We start from the raw sequence: 21,889 nt of genomic DNA, 5'->3' as shown, positions 1-21,889 counted from the left end.
TTACCTCCACCAACCTAACCAGTCTGTTACCTCCACTAACCAGTCTGTTACCTCCACTAACCAGTCTGTTACCACTAACCAGTCTGTTACATCCACTAACCAGTCTGTTACCTCCACCCAGTCTGTTACCTCCACTAACCAGTCTGTTACCTCCACCCAGTCTGTTACCTCCACTAACCAGTCTGTTACCTCCACCAACCTCCACTAACCAGTCTGTTACATCCACTAACCAGTCTGTTACCTCCACCAACCTCCACTAACCAGTCTGTTACATCCACTAACCTCCACTAACCAGTCTGTTACCTCCACTAACCAGTCTGTTACATCCACTAACCAGTCTGTTACCTCCACCAACCTCCACTAACCAGTCTGTTACCTCCACTAACCAGTCTGTTACATCCACTAACCAGTCTGTTACCTCCACTAACCAGTCTGTTACATCCACTAACCAGTCTGTTACCTCCACTAACCAGTCTGTTACATCCACTAACCAGTCTGTTACCTCCACTAACCAGTCTGTTACCCACTAACCAGTCTGTTACCTCCACCAACCTCCACTAACCAGTCTGTTACCTCCACTAACCAGTCTGTTACATCCACTAACCAGTCTGTTACATCCACCAACCTCCACTAACCAGTCTGTTACCTCCACTAACCTCCACTAACCATTCTGTTACATCCACTAACCAGTCTGTTACCTCCACTAACCAGTCTGTTACCTCCACTCCACTAACCAGTCTGTTACATCCACTAACCTCCACTAACCAGTCTGTTACCTCCACTAACCAGTCTGTTACACTAACCAGTCTGTTACCTCCACTAACCAGTCTGTTACCTCCACCAACCAGTCTGTTACCTCCACTAACCAGTCTGTTACCTCCACTAACCAGTCTGTTACATCCACTAACCTCCACTAACCAGTCTGTTACATCCACTAACCAGTCTGTTACCTCCACTAACCAGTCTGTTACCTCCACTAACCAGTCTGTTACCTCCACCAACCTCCACTAACCAGTCTGTTACCTCCACCAACCTCCACTAACCAGTCTGTTACCTCCACTAACCAGTCTGTTACCTCCACCAACCTCCACTAACCAGTCTGTTACATCCACTAACCAGTCTGTTACATCCACCAACCTCCACTAACCAGTCTGTTACCTCCACCAACCTCCACTAACCAGTCTGTTACCTCCACCAACCTCCACTAACCAGTCTGTTACCTCCACTAACCAGTCTGTTACCTCCACTAACCAGTCTGTTACATCCACCAACCTCCACTAACCAGTCTGTTACCTCCACTAACCAGTCTGTTACCTCCACTAACCAGTCTGTTACCTCCACTAACCAGTCTGTTACCTCCACTAACCAGTCTGTTACATCCACCAACCTCCACTAACCAGTCTGTTACCTCCACTAACCAGTCTGTTACCTCCACTAACCAGTCTGTTACCTCCACTAACCAGTCTGTTACCTCCACCAACCTCCACTAACCAGTCTGTTACCTCCACCAACCTCCACTAACCAGTCTGTTACCTCCACTAACCAGTCTGTTACCTCCACCAACCTCCAAACCAGTCTGTTACATCCACCAACCAGTCTGTTACATCCACTAACCAGTCTGTTACCTCCACCAACCTCCACTAACCAGTCTGTTACCTCCACTAACCTCCACTAACCAGTCTGTTACCTCCACTAACCAGTCTGTTACCTCCACCAACCTCCACTAACCAGTCTGTTACCTCCACCAACCTCCACTAACCAGTCTGTTACCTCCACTAACCAGTCTGTTACCTCCACCAACCTCCACTAACCAGTCTGTTACCTCCACTAACCTCCACTAACCAGTCTGTTACCTCCACTAACCTCCACTAACCAGTCTGTTACCTCCACCAACCTCCACTAACCAGTCTGTTACCTCCACTAACCAGTCTGTTACATCCACCAACCTCCACTAACCAGTCTGTTACCTCCACTAACCAGTCTGTTACCTCCACTAACCAGTCTGTTACCTCCACTAACCAGTCTGTTACCTCCACTAACCAGTCTGTTACCTCCACCAACCAGTCTGTTACATCCACCAACCTCCACTAACCAGTCTGTTACCTCCACTAACCAGTCTGTTACCTCCACTAACCAGTCTGTTACCTCCACTAACCTCCACTAACCAGTCTGTTACCTCCACCAACCTCCACTAACCAGTCTGTTACATCCACCAACCTCCACTCACCAGTCTGTTACATCCACTAACCAGTCTGTTACCTCCACTAACCAGTCTGTTACATCCACTAACCAGTCTGTTACCTCCACCAACCAGTCTGTTACCTCCACCAACCAGTCTGTTACCTCCACCAACCAGTCTGTTACCTCCACTAACCAGTCTGTTACCTCCACTAACCTCCACTAACCAGTCTGTTACATCCACTAACCAGTCTGTTACCTCCACTAACCAGTCTGTTACCTCCACTAACCAGTCTGTTACCTCCACTAACCAGTCTGTTACATCCACCAACCTCCACTAACCAGTCTGTTACCTCCACTAACCAGTCTGTTACCTCCACTAACCAGTCTGTTACCTCCACTAACCAGTCTGTTACCTCCACTAACCAGTCTGTTACCTCCACTAACCAGTCTGTTACCTCCACTAACCAGTCTGTTACCTCCACTAACCAGTCTGTTACATCCACCAACCTCCACTAACCAGTCTGTTACCTCCACCAACCTCCACTAACCAGTCTGTTACCTCCACTAACCAGTCTGTTACCTCCACTAACCAGTCTGTTACCTCCACTAACCAGTCTGTTACCTCCACTAACCAGTCTGTTACCTCCACTAACCAGTCTGTTACATCCACCAACCTCCACTAACCAGTCTGTTACCTCCACCAACCTCCACTAACCAGTCTGTTACCTCCACCAACCTCCACTAACCAGTCTGTTACCTCCACCAACCTCCACTAACCAGTCTGTTACCTCCACCAACCTCCACTAACCAGTCTGTTACCTCCACCAACCTCCACTAACCAATCTGTTACATCTACCAACCTCCACTAACCAGTCTGTTACCTCCACTAACCAGTCTGTTACCTCCACTAACCAGTCTGTTACCTCCACCAACATCCACTAACCAGTCTGTTACATCCACTAACCAGTCTGTTATCTCCACTAACCAGTCTGTTACCTCCACTAACCAGTCTGTTACCTCCACCAACCTCCACTAACCAGTCTGTTACATCCACTAACCAGTCTGTTACATCCACCAACCTCCACTCACCAGTCTGTTATCTCCACTAACCAGTCTGTTACCTCCACTAACCAGTCTGTTACATCCACCAACCTCCACTAACCAGTCTGTTACCTCCACTAACCAGTCTGTTACATCCACCAACCTCCACTAACCAGTCTGTTACATCCACCAACCTCCACTAACCAGTCTGTTACATCCACTAACCAGTCTGTTACCTCCACTAACCAGTCTGTTACCTCCACTAACCAGTCTGTTACCTCCACCAACCTCCACCAACCAGTCTGTTACATCCACCAACCTCCACTAACCAGTCTGTTACAACCTCCACTAACCAGCCTGTTACCTCCACCAACCTCCACTAACCAGTCTGTTACCTCCACCAACCTCCACTAACCAGTCTGTTACCTCCACCAACCTCCACTAACCAGTCTGTTACATCCACTAACCAGTCTGTTACCTCCACCAACCTCCACTAACCAGTCTGTTACCTCCACCAACCTCCACTAACCAGTCTGTTACCTCCACTAACCAGTCTGTTACCTCCACTAACCAGTCTGTTACCTCCACCAACCAGTCTGTTACCTCCACTAACCAGTCTGTTACCTCCACTAACCAGTCTGTTACCTCCACTAACCAGTCTGTTACCTCCACTAACCAGTCTGTTACCTCCACCAACCTCCACTAACCAGTCTGTTACCTCCACCAACCTCCACTAACCAGTCTGTTACCTCCACCAACCTCCACTAACCAACCTCCACTAACCAGTCTGTTACCTCCACCAACCTCCACTAACCAGTCTGTTACCTCCACTAACCAGTCTGTTACCTCCACCAACCTCCACTAACCAGTCTGTTACATCCACCAACCTCCACTAACCAGTCTGTTACCTCCACCAACCTCCACTAACCAGTCTGTTACCTCCACCAACCTCCACTAACCAGTCTGTTACATCCACCAACCTCCACTAACCAGTCTGTTACATCCACCAACCAGTCTGTTACCTCCACTAACCAGTCTGTTACCTCCACCAACCTCCACTAACCAGTCTGTTACATCCACCAACCTCCACTAACCAGTCTGTTACCTCCACCAACCTCCACTAACCAGTCTGTTACCTCCACTAACCAGTCTGTTACATCCACTAACCAGTCTGTTACCTCCACCAACCTCCACTAACCAGTCTGTTACAACCTCCACTAACCAGCCTGTTACATCCACCAACCTCCACTAACCAGTCTGTTACCTCCACCAACCTCCACTAACCAGTCTGTTACATCCACCAACCTCCACTAACCAGTCTGTTACCTCCACTAACCAGTCTGTTACATCCACCAACCTCCACTAACCAGTCTGTTACCTCCACCAACCTCCACTAACCAGTCTGTTACCTCCACCAACCTCCACTAACCAGTCTGTTACATCCACCAACCTCCACTAACCAGTCTGTTACCTCCACCAACCTCCACTAACCAGTCTGTTACATCCACTAACCAGTCTGTTACCTCCACCAACCTCCACTAACCAGTCTGTTACAACCTCCACTAACCAGCCTGTTACATCCACCAACCTCCACCAACCAGTCTGTTACCTCCACTAACCTCCACTAACCAGTCTGTTACCTCCACTAACCAGTCTGTTACCTCCACTAACCAGTCTGTTACATCCACTAACCAGTCTGTTACATCCACCAACCTCCACTAACCAGTCTGTTACAACCTCCACTAACCAGTCTGTTACATCCACCAACCTCCACTAACCAGTCTGTTACCTCCACTAACCTCCACTAACCAGTCTGTTACCTCCACTAACCAGTCTGTTACCTCCACTAACCAGTCTGTTACATCCACTAACCAGTCTGTTACATCCACTAACCTCCACTAACCAGTCTGTTACCTCCACTAACCAGTCTGTTACCTCCACTAACCAGTCTGTTACCTCCACTAACCAGTCTGTTACCTCCACCAACCTCCACTAACCAGTCTGTTACCTCCACTAACCAGTCTGTTACATCCACTAACCAGTCTGTTACATCCACTAACCAGTCTGTTACCTCCACTAACCTCCACTAACCAGTCTGTTACCTCCACTAACCAGTCTGTTACCTCCACCAACCTCCACTAACCAGTCTGTTACCTCCACCAACCTCCACTAACCAGTCTGTTACCTCCACTAACCAGTCTGTTACCTCCACCAACCTCCACTAACCAGTCTGTTACATCCACTAACCAGTCTGTTACATCCACCAACCTCCACTAACCAGTCTGTTACCTCCACCAACCTCCACTAACCAGTCTGTTACCTCCACCAACCTCCACTAACCAGTCTGTTACCTCCACTAACCAGTCTGTTACCTCCACTAACCAGTCTGTTACATCCACCAACCTCCACTAACCAGTCTGTTACCTCCACTAACCAGTCTGTTACCTCCACCAACCTCCACTAACCAGTCTGTTACATCCACCAACCTCCACTAACCAGTCTGTTACCTCCACCAACCTCCACTAACCAGTCTGTTACCTCCACCAACCTCCACTAACCAGTCTGTTACATCCACCAACCTCCACTAACCAGTCTGTTACATCCACCAACCAGTCTGTTACACTAACCAGTCTGTTACCTCCACCAACCTCCACTAACCAGTCTGTTACATCCACCAACCTCCACTAACCAGTCTGTTACCTCCACCAACCTCCACTAACCAGTCTGTTACCTCCACTAACCAGTCTGTTACATCCACTAACCAGTCTGTTACCTCCACCAACCTCCACTAACCAGTCTGTTACAACCTCCACTAACCAGCCTGTTACATCCACCAACCTCCACTAACCAGTCTGTTACCTCCACCAACCTCCACTAACCAGTCTGTTACATCCACCAACCTCCACTAACCAGTCTGTTACCTCCACTAACCAGTCTGTTACATCCACCAACCTCCACTAACCAGTCTGTTACCTCCACCAACCTCCACTAACCAGTCTGTTACATCCACCAACCTCCACTAACCAGTCTGTTACCTCCACCAACCTCCACTAACCAGTCTGTTACCTCCACTAACCAGTCTGTTACCTCCACTAACCAGTCTGTTACATCCACCAACCTCCACTAACCAGTCTGTTACCTCCACTAACCAGTCTGTTACCTCCACTAACCAGTCTGTTACCTCCACTAACCAGTCTGTTACCTCCACTAACCAGTCTGTTACATCCACCAACCTCCACTAACCAGTCTGTTACCTCCACTAACCAGTCTGTTACCTCCACTAACCAGTCTGTTACCTCCACTAACCAGTCTGTTACCTCCACTAACCAGTCTGTTACCTCCACTAACCAGTCTGTTACCTCCACCAACCTCCACTAACCAGTCTGTTACCTCCACCAACCTCCACCAACCAGTCTGTTACCTCCACTAACCAGTCTGTTACCTCCACCAACCTCCACCAACCAGTCTGTTACATCCACCAACCAGTCTGTTACATCCACTAACCAGTCTGTTACCTCCACCAACCTCCACTAACCAGTCTGTTACCTCCACTAACCTCCACTAACCAGTCTGTTACCTCCACTAACCAGTCTGTTACCTCCACCAACCTCCACTAACCAGTCTGTTACCTCCACCAACCTCCACTAACCAGTCTGTTACCTCCACTAACCAGTCTGTTACCTCCACCAACCTCCACTAACCAGTCTGTTACATCCACTAACCAGTCTGTTACATCCACCAACCTCCACTAACCAGTCTGTTACCTCCACCAACCTCCACTAACCAGTCTGTTACCTCCACCAACCTCCACTAACCAGTCTGTTACCTCCACTAACCAGTCTGTTACATCCACCAACCTCCACTAACCAGTCTGTTACCTCCACTAACCAGTCTGTTACCTCCACTAACCAGTCTGTTACCTCCACTAACCAGTCTGTTACCTCCACTAACCAGTCTGTTACCTCCACTAACCAGTCTGTTACATCCACCAACCTCCACTAACCAGTCTGTTACCTCCACTAACCAGTCTGTTACCTCCACTAACCAGTCTGTTACCTCCACTAACCTCCACTAACCAGTCTGTTACCTCCACCAACCTCCACTAACCAGTCTGTTACATCCACCAACCTCCACTAACCAGTCTGTTACATCCACTAACCAGTCTGTTACCTCCACTAACCAGTCTGTTACATCCACTAACCAGTCTGTTACCTCCACCAACCAGTCTGTTACCTCCACTAACCAGTCTGTTACCTCCACTAACCAGTCTGTTACCTCCACTAACCAGTCTGTTACCTCCACTAACCACTAACCAGTCTGTTACCTCCACCAACCAGTCTGTTACATCCACTAACCAGTCTGTTACCTCCACTAACCAGTCTGTTACCTCCACTAACCAGTCTGTTACCTCCACTAACCTCCACTAACCAGTCTGTTACATCCACCAACCTCCACTAACCAGTCTGTTACCTCCACTAACCAGTCTGTTACCTCCACTAACCAGTCTGTTACATCCACCAACCAGTCCACTAACCAGTCTGTTACCTCCACCAACCTCCACTAACCAGTCTGTTACCTCCACTAACCAGTCTGTTACCTCCACTAACCAGTCTGTTACCTCCACTAACCAGTCTGTTACCTCCACTAACCAGTCTGTTACCTCCACTAACCAGTCTGTTACCTCCACTAACCAGTCTGTTACCTCCACTAACCAGTCTGTTACCTCCACTAACCAGACTGTTACATCCACCAACCTCCACTAACCAGTCTGTTACCTCCACCAACCTCCACTAACCAGTCTGTTACCTCCACTAACCAGTCTGTTACCTCCACCAACCTCCACTAACCAGTCTGTTACCTCCACCAACCTCCACTAACCAATCTGTTACATCTACCAACCTCCACTAACCAGTCTGTTACCTCCACTAACCAGTCTGTTACCTCCACTAACCAGTCTGTTACCTCCACCAACCTCCACTAACCAGTCTGTTACATCCACTAACCAGTCTGTTATCTCCACTAACCAGTCTGTTACCTCCACTAACCAGTCTGTTACCTCCACCAACCTCCACTAACCAGTCTGTTACATCCACTAACCAGTCTGTTACATCCACCAACCTCCACTCACCAGTCTGTTATCTCCACTAACCAGTCTGTTACCTCCACTAACCAGTCTGTTACATCCACCAACCTCCACTAACCAGTCTGTTACCTCCACTAACCAGTCTGTTACATCCACCAACCTCCACTAACCAGTCTGTTACATCCACCAACCTCCACTAACCAGTCTGTTACATCCACTAACCAGTCTGTTACCTCCACTAACCAGTCTGTTACCTCCACTAACCAGTCTGTTACCTCCACCAACCTCCACCAACCAGTCTGTTACATCCACCAACCTCCACTAACCAGTCTGTTACAACTCCACTAACCAGTCTGTTACCTCCACCAACCTCCACTAACCAGTCTGTTACCTCCACCAACCTCCACTAACCAGTCTGTTACCTCCACCAACCTCCACTAACCAGTCTGTTACATCCACTAACCAGTCTGTTACCTCCACCAACCTCCACTAACCAGTCTGTTACCTCCACCAACCTCCACTAACCAGTCTGTTACCTCCACTAACCAGTCTGTTACCTCCACTAACCAGTCTGTTACCTCCACCAACCAGTCTGTTACCTCCACTAACCAGTCTGTTACCTCCACTAACCAGTCTGTTACCTCCACTAACCAGTCTGTTACCTCCACTAACCAGTCTGTTACCTCCACCAACCTCCACTAACCAGTCTGTTACCTCCACCAACCTCCACTAACCAGTCTGTTACCTCCACCAACCTCCACTAACCAGTCTGTTACCTCCACTAACCAGTCTGTTACCTCCACCAACCTCCACTAACCAGTCTGTTACATCCACCAACCTCCACTAACCAGTCTGTTACCTCCACCAACCTCCACTAACCAGTCTGTTACCTCCACCAACCTCCACTAACCAGTCTGTTACATCCACCAACCTCCACTAACCAGTCTGTTACATCCACCAACCAGTCTGTTACCTCCACTAACCAGTCTGTTACCTCCACCAACCTCCACTAACCAGTCTGTTACATCCACCAACCTCCACTAACCAGTCTGTTACCTCCACCAACCAGTCTGTTACCTCCACTAACCAGTCTGTTACATCCACTAACCAGTCTGTTACCTCCACCAACCTCCACTAACCAGTCTGTTACAACCTCCACTAACCAGTCTGTTACCTCCACCAACCTCCACTAACCAGTCTGTTACCTCCACCAACCTCCACTAACCAGTCTGTTACCTCCACTAACCAGTCTGTTACCTCCACTAACCAGTCTGTTACATCCACCAACCTCCACTAACCAGTCTGTTACCTCCACCAACCTCCACTAACCAGTCTGTTACATCCACCAACCTCCACTAACCAGTCTGTTACCTCCACCAACCTCCACTAACCAGTCTGTTACATCCACTAACCAGTCTGTTACCTCCACCAACCTCCACTAACCAGTCTGTTACAACCTCCACTAACCAGCCTGTTACATCCACCAACCTCCACCAACCAGTCTGTTACCTCCACTAACCTCCACTAACCAGTCTGTTACCTCCACTAACCAGTCTGTTACCTCCACTAACCAGTCTGTTACCTCCACTAACCAGTCTGTTACATCCACTAACCAGTCTGTTACCTCCACCAACCTCCACTAACCAGTCTGTTACATCCACTAACCAGTCTGTTACCTCCACTAACCAGTCTGTTACCTCCACTAACCAGTCTGTTACCTCCACCAACCTCCACTAACCAGTCTGTTACCTCCACCAACCTCCACTAACCAGTCTGTTACCTCCACCAACCTCCACTAACCAGTCTGTTACCTCCACTAACCAGTCTGTTACATCCACTAACCAGTCTGTTACATCCACTAACCAGTCTGTTACCTCCACTAACCAGTCTGTTACCTCCACTAACCAGTCTGTTACCTCCACTAACCAGTCTGTTACCTCCACTAACCAGTCTGTTACCTCCACTAACCAGTCTGTTACCTCCACTAACCAGTCTGTTACCTCCACTAACCAGTCTGTTACCTCCACCAACCTCCACTAACCAGTCTGTTACCTCCACTAACCAGTCTGTTACCTCCACTAACCAGTCTGTTACCTCCACCAACCTCCACTAACCAGTCTGTTACATCCACCAACCTCCACTAACCAGTCTGTTACATCCACCAACCTCCACCAACCAGTCTGTTACCTCCACTAACCAGTCTGTTACATCTACCAACCTCCACCAACCAGTCTGTTACCTCCACTAACCAGTCTGTTACATCCACCAACCTCCACTAACCAGTCTGTTACCTCCACTAACCAGTCTGTTACCTCCACTAACCAGTCTGTTACATCCACTAACCAGTCTGTTACCTCCACTAACCAGTCTGTTACCTCCACTAACCAGTCTGTTACATCCACTAACCAGTCTGTTACATCTACCAACCTCCACCAACCAGTCTGTTACCTCCACTAACCAGTCTGTTACATCCACCAACCTCCACTAACCAGTCTGTTACCTCCACTAACCAGTCTGTTACCTCCACTAACCAGTCTGTTACATCCACTAACCAGTCTGTTACATCCACTAACCAGTCTGTTACATCCACCAACCTCCACTAACCAGTCTGTTACATCCACTAACCAGTCTGTTACATCCACTAACCAGTCTGTTACATCCACTAACCAGTCTGTTACATCCACTAACCAGTCTGTTACATCCACCAACCTCCACTAACCAGTCTGTTACCTCCACTAACCAGTCTGTTACCTCCACTAACCAGTCCACTAACCAGTCTGTTACCTCCACTAACCAGTCTGTTACCTCCACTAACCAGTCTGTTACCTCCACTAACCTCCACTAACCAGTCTGTTACATCCACCAACCTCCACTAACCAGTCTGTTACATCCACCAACCTCCACTAACCAGTCTGTTACATCCACCAACCTCCACTAACCAGTCTGTTACATCCACTAACCTCCACTAACCAGTCTGTTACCTCCACTAACCAGTCTGTTACCTCCACTAACCAGTCTGTTACCTCCACTAACCAGTCTGTTACCTCCACTAACCAGTCTGTTACCTCCACTAACCAGTCTGTTACCTCCACTAACCAGTCTGTTACCTCCACTAACCAGTCTGTTACCTCCACTAACCAGTCTGTTACCTCCACTAACCAGTCTGTTACCTCCACTAACCAGTCTGTTACCTCCACCAACCTCCACTAACCAGTCTGTTACATCCATCAACCTCCACTAACCAGTCTGTTACCTCCACTAACCAGTCTGTTACCTCCACTAACCAGTCTGTTACCTCCACTAACCAGTCTGTTACCTCCACTAACCAGTCTGTTACCTCCACTAACCAGTCTGTTACCTCCACTAACCAGTCTGTTACCTCCACTAACCAGTCTGTTACCTCCACTAACCAGTCTGTTACCTCCACTAACCAGTCTGTTACCTCCACTAACCAGTCTGTTACCTCCACTAACCAGTCTGTTACCTCCACTAACCAGTCTGTTACCTCCACTAACCAGTCTGTTACCTCCACTAACCAGTCTGTTACCTCCACCAACCTCCACTAACCAGTCTGTTACATCCATCAACCTCCACTAACCAGTCTGTTACCTCCACTAACCAGTCTGTTACCTCCACTAACCAGTCTGTTACCTCCACTAACCAGTCTGTTACCTCCACTAACCAGTCTGTTACCTCCACTAACCTCCACTAACCAGTCTGTTACCTCCACTAACCAGTCTGTTACCTCCACTAACCAGTCTGTTACCTCCACTAACCAGTCTGTTACCTCCACTAACCAGTCTGTTACCTCCACTAACCAGTCTGTTACCTCCACTAACCAGTCTGTTACCTCCACTAACCAGTCTGTTACCTCCACCAACCTCCACTAACCAGTCTGTTACCTCCACTAACCAGTCTGTTACCTCCACTAACCAGTCTGTTACCTCCACTAACCAGTCTGTTACCTCCACTAACCAGTCTGTTACCTCCACTAACCAGTCTGTTACCTCCACTAACCAGTCTGTTACCTCCACTAACCAGTCTGTTACCTCCACTAACCAGTCTGTTACCTCCACTAACCAGTCTGTTACCTCCACTAACCAGTCTGTTACCTCCACTAACCAGTCTGTTACCTCCACTAACCAGTCTGTTACCTCCACTAACCAGTCTGTTACCTCCACTAACCAGTCTGTTACCTCCACTAACCAGTCTGTTACCTCCACTAACCAGTCTGTTACCTCCACTAACCAGTCTGTTACCTCCACTAACCAGTCTGTTACCTCCACTAACCAGTCTGTTACCTCCACTAACCAGTCTGTTACCTCCACTAACCAGTCTGTTACCTCCACTAACCAGTCTGTTACCTCCACTAACCAGTCTGTTACCTCCACTAACCAGTCTGTTACCTCCACTAACCAGTCTGTTACCTCCACTAACCTCCACTAACCAGTCTGTTACCTCCACTAACCAGTCTGTTACCTCCACTAACCAGTCTGTTACCTCCACTAACCAGTCTGTTACCTCCACTAACCTCCACTAACCAGTCTGTTACCTCCACTAACCAGTCTGTTACCTCCACTAACCAGTCTGTTACCTCCACTAACCAGTCTGTTACCTCCACTAACCAGTCTGTTACCTCCACTAACCAGTCTGTTACCTCCACTAACCAGTCTGTTACCTCCACTAACCAGTCTGTTACCTCCACTAACCAGTCTGTTACCTCCACTAACCAGTCTGTTACCTCCACTAACCAGTCTGTTACCTCCACTAACCAGTCTGTTACCTCCACTAACCAGTCTGTTACCTCCACTAACCAGTCTGTTACCTCCACTAACCAGTCTGTTACCTCCACTAACCAGTCTGTTACCTCCACTAACCAGTCTGTTACCTCCACTAACCAGTCTGTTACCTCCACTAACCAGTCTGTTACCTCCACTAACCAGTCTGTTACCTCCACTAACCAGTCTGTTACCTCCACTAACCAGTCTGTTACCTCCACTAACCAGTCTGTTACCTCCACTAACCAGTCTGTTACCTCCACTAACCAGTCTGTTACATCCACCAACCTCCACTAACCAGTCTGTTACCTCCACCAACCTCCACTAACCAGTCTGTTACCTCCACCAACCTCCACTAACCAGTCTGTTACCTCCACTAACCAGTCTGTTACCTCCACTAACCAGTCTGTTACATCCACCAACCTCCACTAACCAGTCTGTTACCTCCACTAACCAGTCTGTTACCTCCACTAACCAGTCTGTTACCTCCACTAACCAGTCTGTTACCTCCACTAACCAGTCTGTTACATCCACCAACCTCCACTAACCAGTCTGTTACCTCCACTAACCAGTCTGTTACCTCCACTAACCAGTCTGTTACCTCCACTAACCAGTCTGTTACCTCCACTAACCAGTCTGTTACCTCCACTAACCAGTCTGTTACCTCCACCAACCTCCACTAACCAGTCTGTTACCTCCACCAACCTCCACTAACCAGTCTGTTACCTCCACTAACCAGTCTGTTACCTCCACCAACCTCCACCAACCAGTCTGTTACATCCACCAACCAGTCTGTTACATCCACTAACCAGTCTGTTACCTCCACCAACCTCCACTAACCAGTCTGTTACCTCCACTAACCTCCACTAACCAGTCTGTTACCTCCACTAACCAGTCTGTTACCTCCACCAACCTCCACTAACCAGTCTGTTACCTCCACCAACCTCCACTAACCAGTCTGTTACCTCCACTAACCAGTCTGTTACCTCCACTAACCAGTCTGTTACATCCACTAACCAGTCTGTTACATCCACCAACCTCCACTAACCAGTCTGTTACCTCCACCAACCTCCACTAACCAGTCTGTTACCTCCACCAACCTCCACTAACCAGTCTGTTACCTCCACTAACCAGTCTGTTACATCCACCAACCTCCACTAACCAGTCTGTTACCTCCACTAACCAGTCTGTTACCTCCACTAACCAGTCTGTTACCTCCACTAACCAGTCTGTTACCTCCACTAACCAGTCTGTTACCTCCACCAACCAGTCTGTTACATCCACCAACCTCCACTAACCAGTCTGTTACCTCCACTAACCAGTCTGTTACCTCCACTAACCAGTCTGTTACCTCCACTAACCTCCACTAACCAGTCTGTTACCTCCACCAACCTCCACTAACCAGTCTGTTACATCCACCAACCTCCACTCACCAGTCTGTTACATCCACTAACCAGTCTGTTACCTCCACTAACCAGTCTGTTACATCCACTAACCAGTCTGTTACCTCCACCAACCAGTCTGTTACCTCCACCAACCAGTCTGTTACCTCCACCAACCAGTCTGTTACCTCCACTAACCAGTCTGTTACCTCCACTAACCTCCACTAACCAGTCTGTTACCTCCACCAACCAGTCTGTTACATCCACTAACCAGTCTGTTACCTCCACTAACCAGTCTGTTACCTCCACTAACCAGTCTGTTACCTCCACTAACCAGTCTGTTACCTCCACTAACCAGTCTGTTACATCCACCAACCTCCACTAACCAGTCTGTTACCTCCACTAACCAGTCTGTTACCTCCACTAACCAGTCTGTTACATCCACCAACCTCCACTAACCAGTCTGTTACCTCCACCAACCTCCACTAACCAGTCTGTTACCTCCACTAACCAGTCTGTTACCTCCACTAACCAGTCTGTTACCTCCACTAACCAGTCTGTTACCTCCACTAACCAGTCTGTTACCTCCACTAACCAGTCTGTTACCTCCACTAACCAGTCTGTTACCTCCACTAACCAGTCTGTTACCTCCACTAACCAGTCTGTTACATCCACCAACCTCCACTAACCAGTCTGTTACCTCCACCAACCTCCACTAACCAGTCTGTTACCTCCACCAACCTCCACTAACCAGTCTGTTACCTCCACCAACCTCCACTAACCAGTCTGTTACCTCCACCAACCTCCACTAACCAATCTGTTACATCTACCAACCTCCACTAACCAGTCTGTTACCTCCACTAACCAGTCTGTTACCTCCACTAACCAGTCTGTTACCTCCACCCAACATCCACTAACCAGTCTGTTACATCCACTAACCAGTCTGTTATCTCCACTAACCAGTCTGTTACCTCCACTAACCAGTCTGTTACCTCCACCAACCTCCACTAACCAGTCTGTTACATCCACTAACCAGTCTGTTACATCCACCAACCTCCACTAACCAGTCTGTTACCTCCACTAACCAGTCTGTTACCTCCACTAACCAGTCTGTTACATCCACCAACCTCCACTAACCAGTCTGTTACCTCCACTAACCAGTCTGTTACATCCACCAACCTCCACTAACCAGTCTGTTACATCCACCAACCTCCACTAACTAGTCTGTTACATCCACTAACCAGTCTGTTACCTCCACTAACCAGTCTGTTACCTCCACTAACCAGTCTGTTACCTCCACCAACCTCCACCAACCAGTCTGTTACATCCACCAACCTCCACTAACCAGTCTGTTACCTCCACTAACCAGTCTGTTACCTCCACCAACCTCCACTAACCAGTCTGTTACCTCCACCAACCTCCACTAACCAGTCTGTTACCTCCACCTCCACTAACCAGTCTGTTACATCCACTAACCAGTCTGTTACCTCCACCAACCTCCACTAACCAGTCTGTTACCTCCACCAACCTCCACTAACCAGTCTGTTACCTCCACTAACCAGTCTGTTACCTCCACTAACCAGTCTGTTACCTCCACTAACCAGTCTGTTACCTCCACTAACCAGTCTGTTACCTCCACTAACCAGTCTGTTACCTCCACTAACCAGTCTGTTACCTCCACTAACCAGTCTGTTACCTCCACCAACCTCCACTAACCAGTCTGTTACCTCCACCAACCTCCACTAACCAGTCTGTTACCTCCACTAACCTCCACTAACCAGTCTGTTACCTCCACTAACCAGTCTGTTACATCCACTAACCAGTCTGTTACATCCACTAACCAGTCTGTTACCTCCACTAACCAGTCTGTTACCTCCACTAACCAGTCTGTTACCTCCACTAACCAGTCTGTTACCTCCACTAACCAGTCTGTTACCTCCACTAACCAGTCTGTTACCTCCACTAACCAGTCTGTTACCTCCACCAACCTCCACTAACCAGTCTGTTACCTCCACTAACCAGTCTGTTACCTCCACTAACCAGTCTGTTACCTCCACTCCACTAACCAGTCTGTTACCTCCACCAACCTCCAAACCAGTCTGTTACATCCACCAACCTCCACCAACCAGTCTGTTACCTCCACTAACCAGTCTGTTACATCTACCAACCTCCACCAACCAGTCTGTTACCTCCACTAACCAGTCTGTTACCTCCACTAACCAGTCTGTTACCTCCACTAACCAGTCTGTTACCTCCACTAACCAGTCTGTTACATCCACTAACCAGTCTGTTACCTCCACTAACCAGTCTGTTACCTCCACTAACCAGTCTGTTACATCCACTAACCAGTCTGTTACATCTACCAACCTCCACCAACCAGTCTGTTACCTCCACTAACCAGTCTGTTACATCCACCAACCAACCAGTCTGTTACCTCCACTAACCAGTCTGTTACCTCCACTAACCAGTCTGTTACATCCACTAACCAGTCTGTTACATCCACTAACCAGTCTGTTACATCCACCAACCTCCACTAACCAGTCTGTTACATCCACTAACCAGTCTGTTACATCCACTAACCAGTCTGTTACATCCACTAACCAGTCTGTTACATCCACCAACCAGTCCACTAACCAGTCTGTTACATCCACCAACCTCCACTAACCAGTCTGTTACCTCCACTAACCAGTCTGTTACCTCCACTAACCAGTCTGTTACCTCCACTAACCAGTCTGTTACCTCCACTAACCAGTCTGTTACCTCCACTAACCAGTCTGTTACCTCCACTAACCTCCACTAACCAGTCTGTTACATCCACCAACCTCCACTAACCAGTCTGTTACATCCACCAACCTCCACTAACCAGTCTGTTACATCCACCAACCTCCACTAACCAGTCTGTTACCTCCACTAACCAGTCTGTTACCTCCACTAACCAGTCTGTTACCTCCACTAACCAGTCTGTTACCTCCACTAACCAGTCTGTTACATCCATCACCTCCACTAACCAGTCTGTTACCCAGTCCCTCCACTAACCAGTCTGTTACCTCCACTAACCAGTCTGTTACCTCCACTAACCAGTCTGTTACCTCCACTAACCAGTCCCTCCACTAACCAGTCTGTTACCTCCACTAACCAGTCTGTTACCTCCACTAACCAGTCTGTTACCTCCACTAACCAGTCTGTTACCTCCACTAACCAGTCTGTTACCTCCACTAACCAGTCTGTTACCTCCACTAACCAGTCTGTTACCTCCAGTCTGTTACCTAACCAGTCTGTTACCTCCACTAACCAGTCTGTTACCTCCACTAACCAGTCTGTTACCTCCACTAACCAGTCTGTTACCTCCACTAACCAGTCTGTTACCTCCAAACCAGTCTGTTACCTCCACTAACCAGTCTGTTACCTCCACTAACCAGTCTGTTACCTCCACTAACCAGTCTGTTACCTCCACTAACCAGTCTGTTAACTAACCAGTCTGTTACCTCCACTAACCAGTCTGTTACCTCCACTAACCAGTCCCTCCACTAACCAGTCTGTTACCTCCACTAACCAGTCTGTTACCTCCACTAACCAGTCTGTTACCTCCACTAACCAGTCTGTTACCTCCACTAACCAGTCTGTTACCTCCACTAACCAGTCTGTTACCTCCACTAACCACTAACCAGTCTGTTACCTCCAACCTCCAAACCAGTCTGTTACCTCCACTAACCAGTCTGTTACCTCCACTAACCAGTCTGTTACCTCCTAACCAGTCTGTTACCTCCACTAACCAGTCTGTTACCTCCACTAACCAGTCTGTTACCTCCACTAACCAGTCTGTTACCTCCACTAACCAGTCTGTTACCTCCACTAACCAGTCTGTTACCTCCACTAACCAGTCTGTTACCTCCACTAACCAGTCTGTTACCTCCACTAACCAGTCTGTTCCACCTCCACTAACCAGTCTGTTACCTCCACTAACCAGTCTGTTACCTCCACTAACCAGTCTGTTACCTCCACTAACCAGTCTGTTACCTCCACTAACCAGTCTGTTACCTCCAGTCTGTTAACTCCACTAACCAGTCTGTTACCTCCACTAACCAGTCTGTTACCTCCACTAACCAGTCTGTTACCTCCACTCCACTAACCAGTCTGTTACCTCCACTAACCAGTCTGTTACCTCCACTAACCAGTCTGTTACCTCCACTAACCAGTCTGTTACCTCCACTAACCAGTCTGTTACCTCCACTAACCAGTCTGTTACCTCCACTAACCAGTCTGTTACCTCCACTAACCAGTCTGTTACCTCCACTAACCAGTCTGTTACCTCCACTAACCAGTCTGTTACCTCCACTAACCAGTCTGTTACCTCCACTAACCAGTCTGTTACCTCCACTAACCAGTCTGTTACCTCCACTAACCAGTCTGTTACCTCCACTAACCAGTCTGTTACCTCCACTAACCAGTCTGTTACCTCCACTAACCAGTCTGTTACCTCCACTAACCAGTCTGTTACCTCCACTAACCAGTCTGTTACCTCCACTAACCAGTCTGTTACCTCCACTAACCAGTCTGTTACCTCCACTAACCAGTCTGTTACCTCCACTAACCAGTCTGTTACCTCCACTAACCAGTCTGTTACCTCCACTAACCAGTCTGTTACCTCCACTAACCAGTCTGTTACCTCCACTAACCAGTCTGTTACCTCCACTAACCAGTCTGTTACCTCCACTAACCAGTCTGTTACCTCCACTAACCAGTCTTTGTCATTCTATTTCCAGTGCTTATTTGGGTGAATCCAAATAGCCCCTCCCCCCTTCCACCTTTGGAGCAAACTGATGAAGAAGACAAGCCTTCAAATGATGACACTGAAGACAACGGGCCAATGAGAGCCAGCCATGTTCTCCAGACTCCTCCTCTAACCACTCCCAGCAGCAACCTGACAACATCTCCAGGCTCTCATGATCCCAGTCATGATGTGATCCAGTCCACTCGCCATGTATTCGATAAGTCCTAGGGTTTACATCCCAAATCGCACCCTGTTCCCTGTATAGCAGTACCTTAAGCCCGGTAGGCCCTGGTCTGCAGTAGTGCACTACGTAGGGAATAGGATGCTGTTTGAGACGTATCCCATCCTGTTTTAAGGTCGTAAAATGGACTCTCTGTTTGGTTCTCAACGCTCCGTACTGGACACACCCACTGCCCTCAACTAGGTCCTCCTAGCTCTTGTGTTTATCGTAAACACAGAGAGAGAGAGGGAGAGAGAGAGAGAGATTTTTTTTTCGTTATTTTACTGTTAGAATGTGGATGTATGTGTGGGTGTGTTTTTCAAGCTTGATACACTTGTGTTTTAGTTGTATTGATATTTGTGCCGGTATTTTTCAGACTCAAGTTAAATATGGGGTCTCCATATCGTACTATGCAGATACTGTTAAAGGCCTTTAGTGATGGTTTGAAGTACCTCTAGTGAATTAAAGGAAGAGGACTGTCCCCAGGGGAAGTGTCCCAAAGGGCTCCCTATATAGTGCACTACTTTAGACCAGAACCCACCCTATCCCCTATATAGTGCACTACTTTAGACCAGAACCCACCCTATCCCCTATATAGGTCACTACTCTAGACCAGAACCCACCCTATCCCCTATATAGGGAACAGGGCCCTGGTCTGCAGTAGTGCACTATATAGGGAATAGGGTGCCCTTTTGGGACACTTCCTGTCACAGATAATGTGGTTATTGATGTCAACTACGTGGTTATTTTTGACATGTTTCTCTTAAATACTTTTGTTTTGTAAAAAATAGTTTTAAGAAAGACTTTAAAATGGAAATTTGCATTTAAATGTTAGAATGATCCTTTAAGCAGAGCCTTCAAGACATTTGTTCACAGCCTTCGGTTAGGGGCTGTTAATAAGTTAAACGAGATCCCTCCTCTCCTGAAAGCAGAAAACAGAAAGGTTGACAGAACAAATGTTATGAGTTGCAATTCTGTTGTATTTCTCATCTACTGTTGTGAAGAGAAACACATTTCAATCTGGGGGGAGGGGTTTATTTTAAAAGGAAGGGCTTGTGGCCTCCCGCCCAGTGATGTTGTGAAGAGAAACACGTTTCAATCTGGGGGGAGGGGTTTATTTTAAAAGGAAGGGGTTTTGTTTTGGAACAGGTTCCTGTTCGTACGGTGCATGTGTGTGTTCATGTTAAACACGTTTCAATCTGGGGGGAGGGGTTTATTTTAAAAGGAGGGGCTTTGTTTTGGAGCAGGTTCCTGTTCGTACGGTGCATGTGTGTGTTCATGTGCTGATGGTTTTCAGTGGTGATGGAAGAGCTTGTGGCCTCCTGCCCAGTGATCCTCCCGCTCAGTGATCCTCCCGCCCAGTGATCCTCCCGCCCAGTGATCCTCCCGCCCAGTGATCCTCCCGCCCAGTGATCCTCCCGCCCAGTGATCCTCCCGCTCAGTGATCCTCCCGCCCAGTGATCCTCCCGCCCAGTGATCCTCCCGCCCAGTGATCCTCCCGCCCAGTGATCCTCCCGCCCAGTGATCTTCCCGCCTAGTGATCCTCCCACCCAGTGATGTTGTGAAAAGTCACTGTGTTTTTACGGAGAACCAACTTTTTCCTCTGGTTTGTCGACAGCAGCAAAGCTTTGTAGAGAGAGCAGCTCCTATGACCAGCTCAAGCCTTGCCACTGACCAATGGCAGGGCGGCAGGGTAGCCTAGTGGTTAGAGCGTTGGACTAGTAACCGGAAGGTTGCAAGTTCAAACCCCCGAGTTGACCATGTACAAATCTGTCATTCTGCCCCTGAACAGGCAGTTAACCAACTTCATCCCAACACAACCCCCTGTTATATTCAACCACAACACAACCCTGTTATATTCAACCACAACACAACCAACCCCATAACAAGGATCTGAGCCATGAATCTGGCCCTCTGGCCCTGAGACAAATATACAATGTATTCACACACACACACACACAATACCCCATAGTGACAGCGCAACCCCATAGTGACAGCGCAACCCCGACAGCGCAACCCCGTAGCGACAGCGCAACCCCATAGCGACAGCGCAACCCCATAGCGACAGCGCAACCCCATAGCGACAGCGCAACCCCATAGTGACAAAGCAAAAACAGGTTTTTAGACATTTTTTAAAACTGTATTCAGACCCTTTACTCAGTACTTTGTTGAAGAACCTTTGGCAGCGATTACAGCCTTGAGACTTCTTGGGTATGATGCTACAAGCTTGGCACACCTGTATTTGGGGAGTTTCTCCCATTCTTCTCTGCAGATCCTCTCAAGCTCTGTCAGGTTGGATGGGGAGCGTTGCTGCACAGCTATTTTCAAGTCTCTCCAGAGATGTTCGATCGGGTTCAAGTCCAGGCTCTCGCTGAGCTCGTCAAGGACAGTCAGACACTTGTCCCGAAGACCCTCCTACGCTGTCTTGGCTGT

At 48.3% G+C, this 21,889-nt stretch overlaps 1 protein-coding gene across 3 annotated transcripts in view; it reads left to right on the top strand.

Annotated features, from left to right (window-relative positions):
* Window positions 1–21,682, top strand: part of LOC124023155 (neurocalcin-delta A) — a 105,363-nt gene extending 83,681 nt beyond the window's left edge. For all 3 annotated transcript variants that reach the window (XM_046337692.1, XM_046337693.1, XM_046337690.1), the window contains exon 5: window positions 19,229–21,682. The gene's annotated coding sequence lies outside the window, so the exon portion shown is untranslated. The remainder of the gene's footprint in view (window positions 1–19,228) is intronic.
* The last annotated feature ends 207 nt before the right edge of the window (window positions 21,683–21,889 follow it).

This window comes from Oncorhynchus gorbuscha, unplaced genomic scaffold (assembly GCF_021184085.1).
Source record: "Oncorhynchus gorbuscha isolate QuinsamMale2020 ecotype Even-year unplaced genomic scaffold, OgorEven_v1.0 Un_scaffold_1516, whole genome shotgun sequence".
Taxonomy (NCBI): Eukaryota; Metazoa; Chordata; class Actinopteri; order Salmoniformes; family Salmonidae; genus Oncorhynchus; species Oncorhynchus gorbuscha.
The sequence above is the reverse complement of the archived record's forward strand: the minus strand, read 5'-3'. Positions and strand labels throughout refer to the sequence as shown.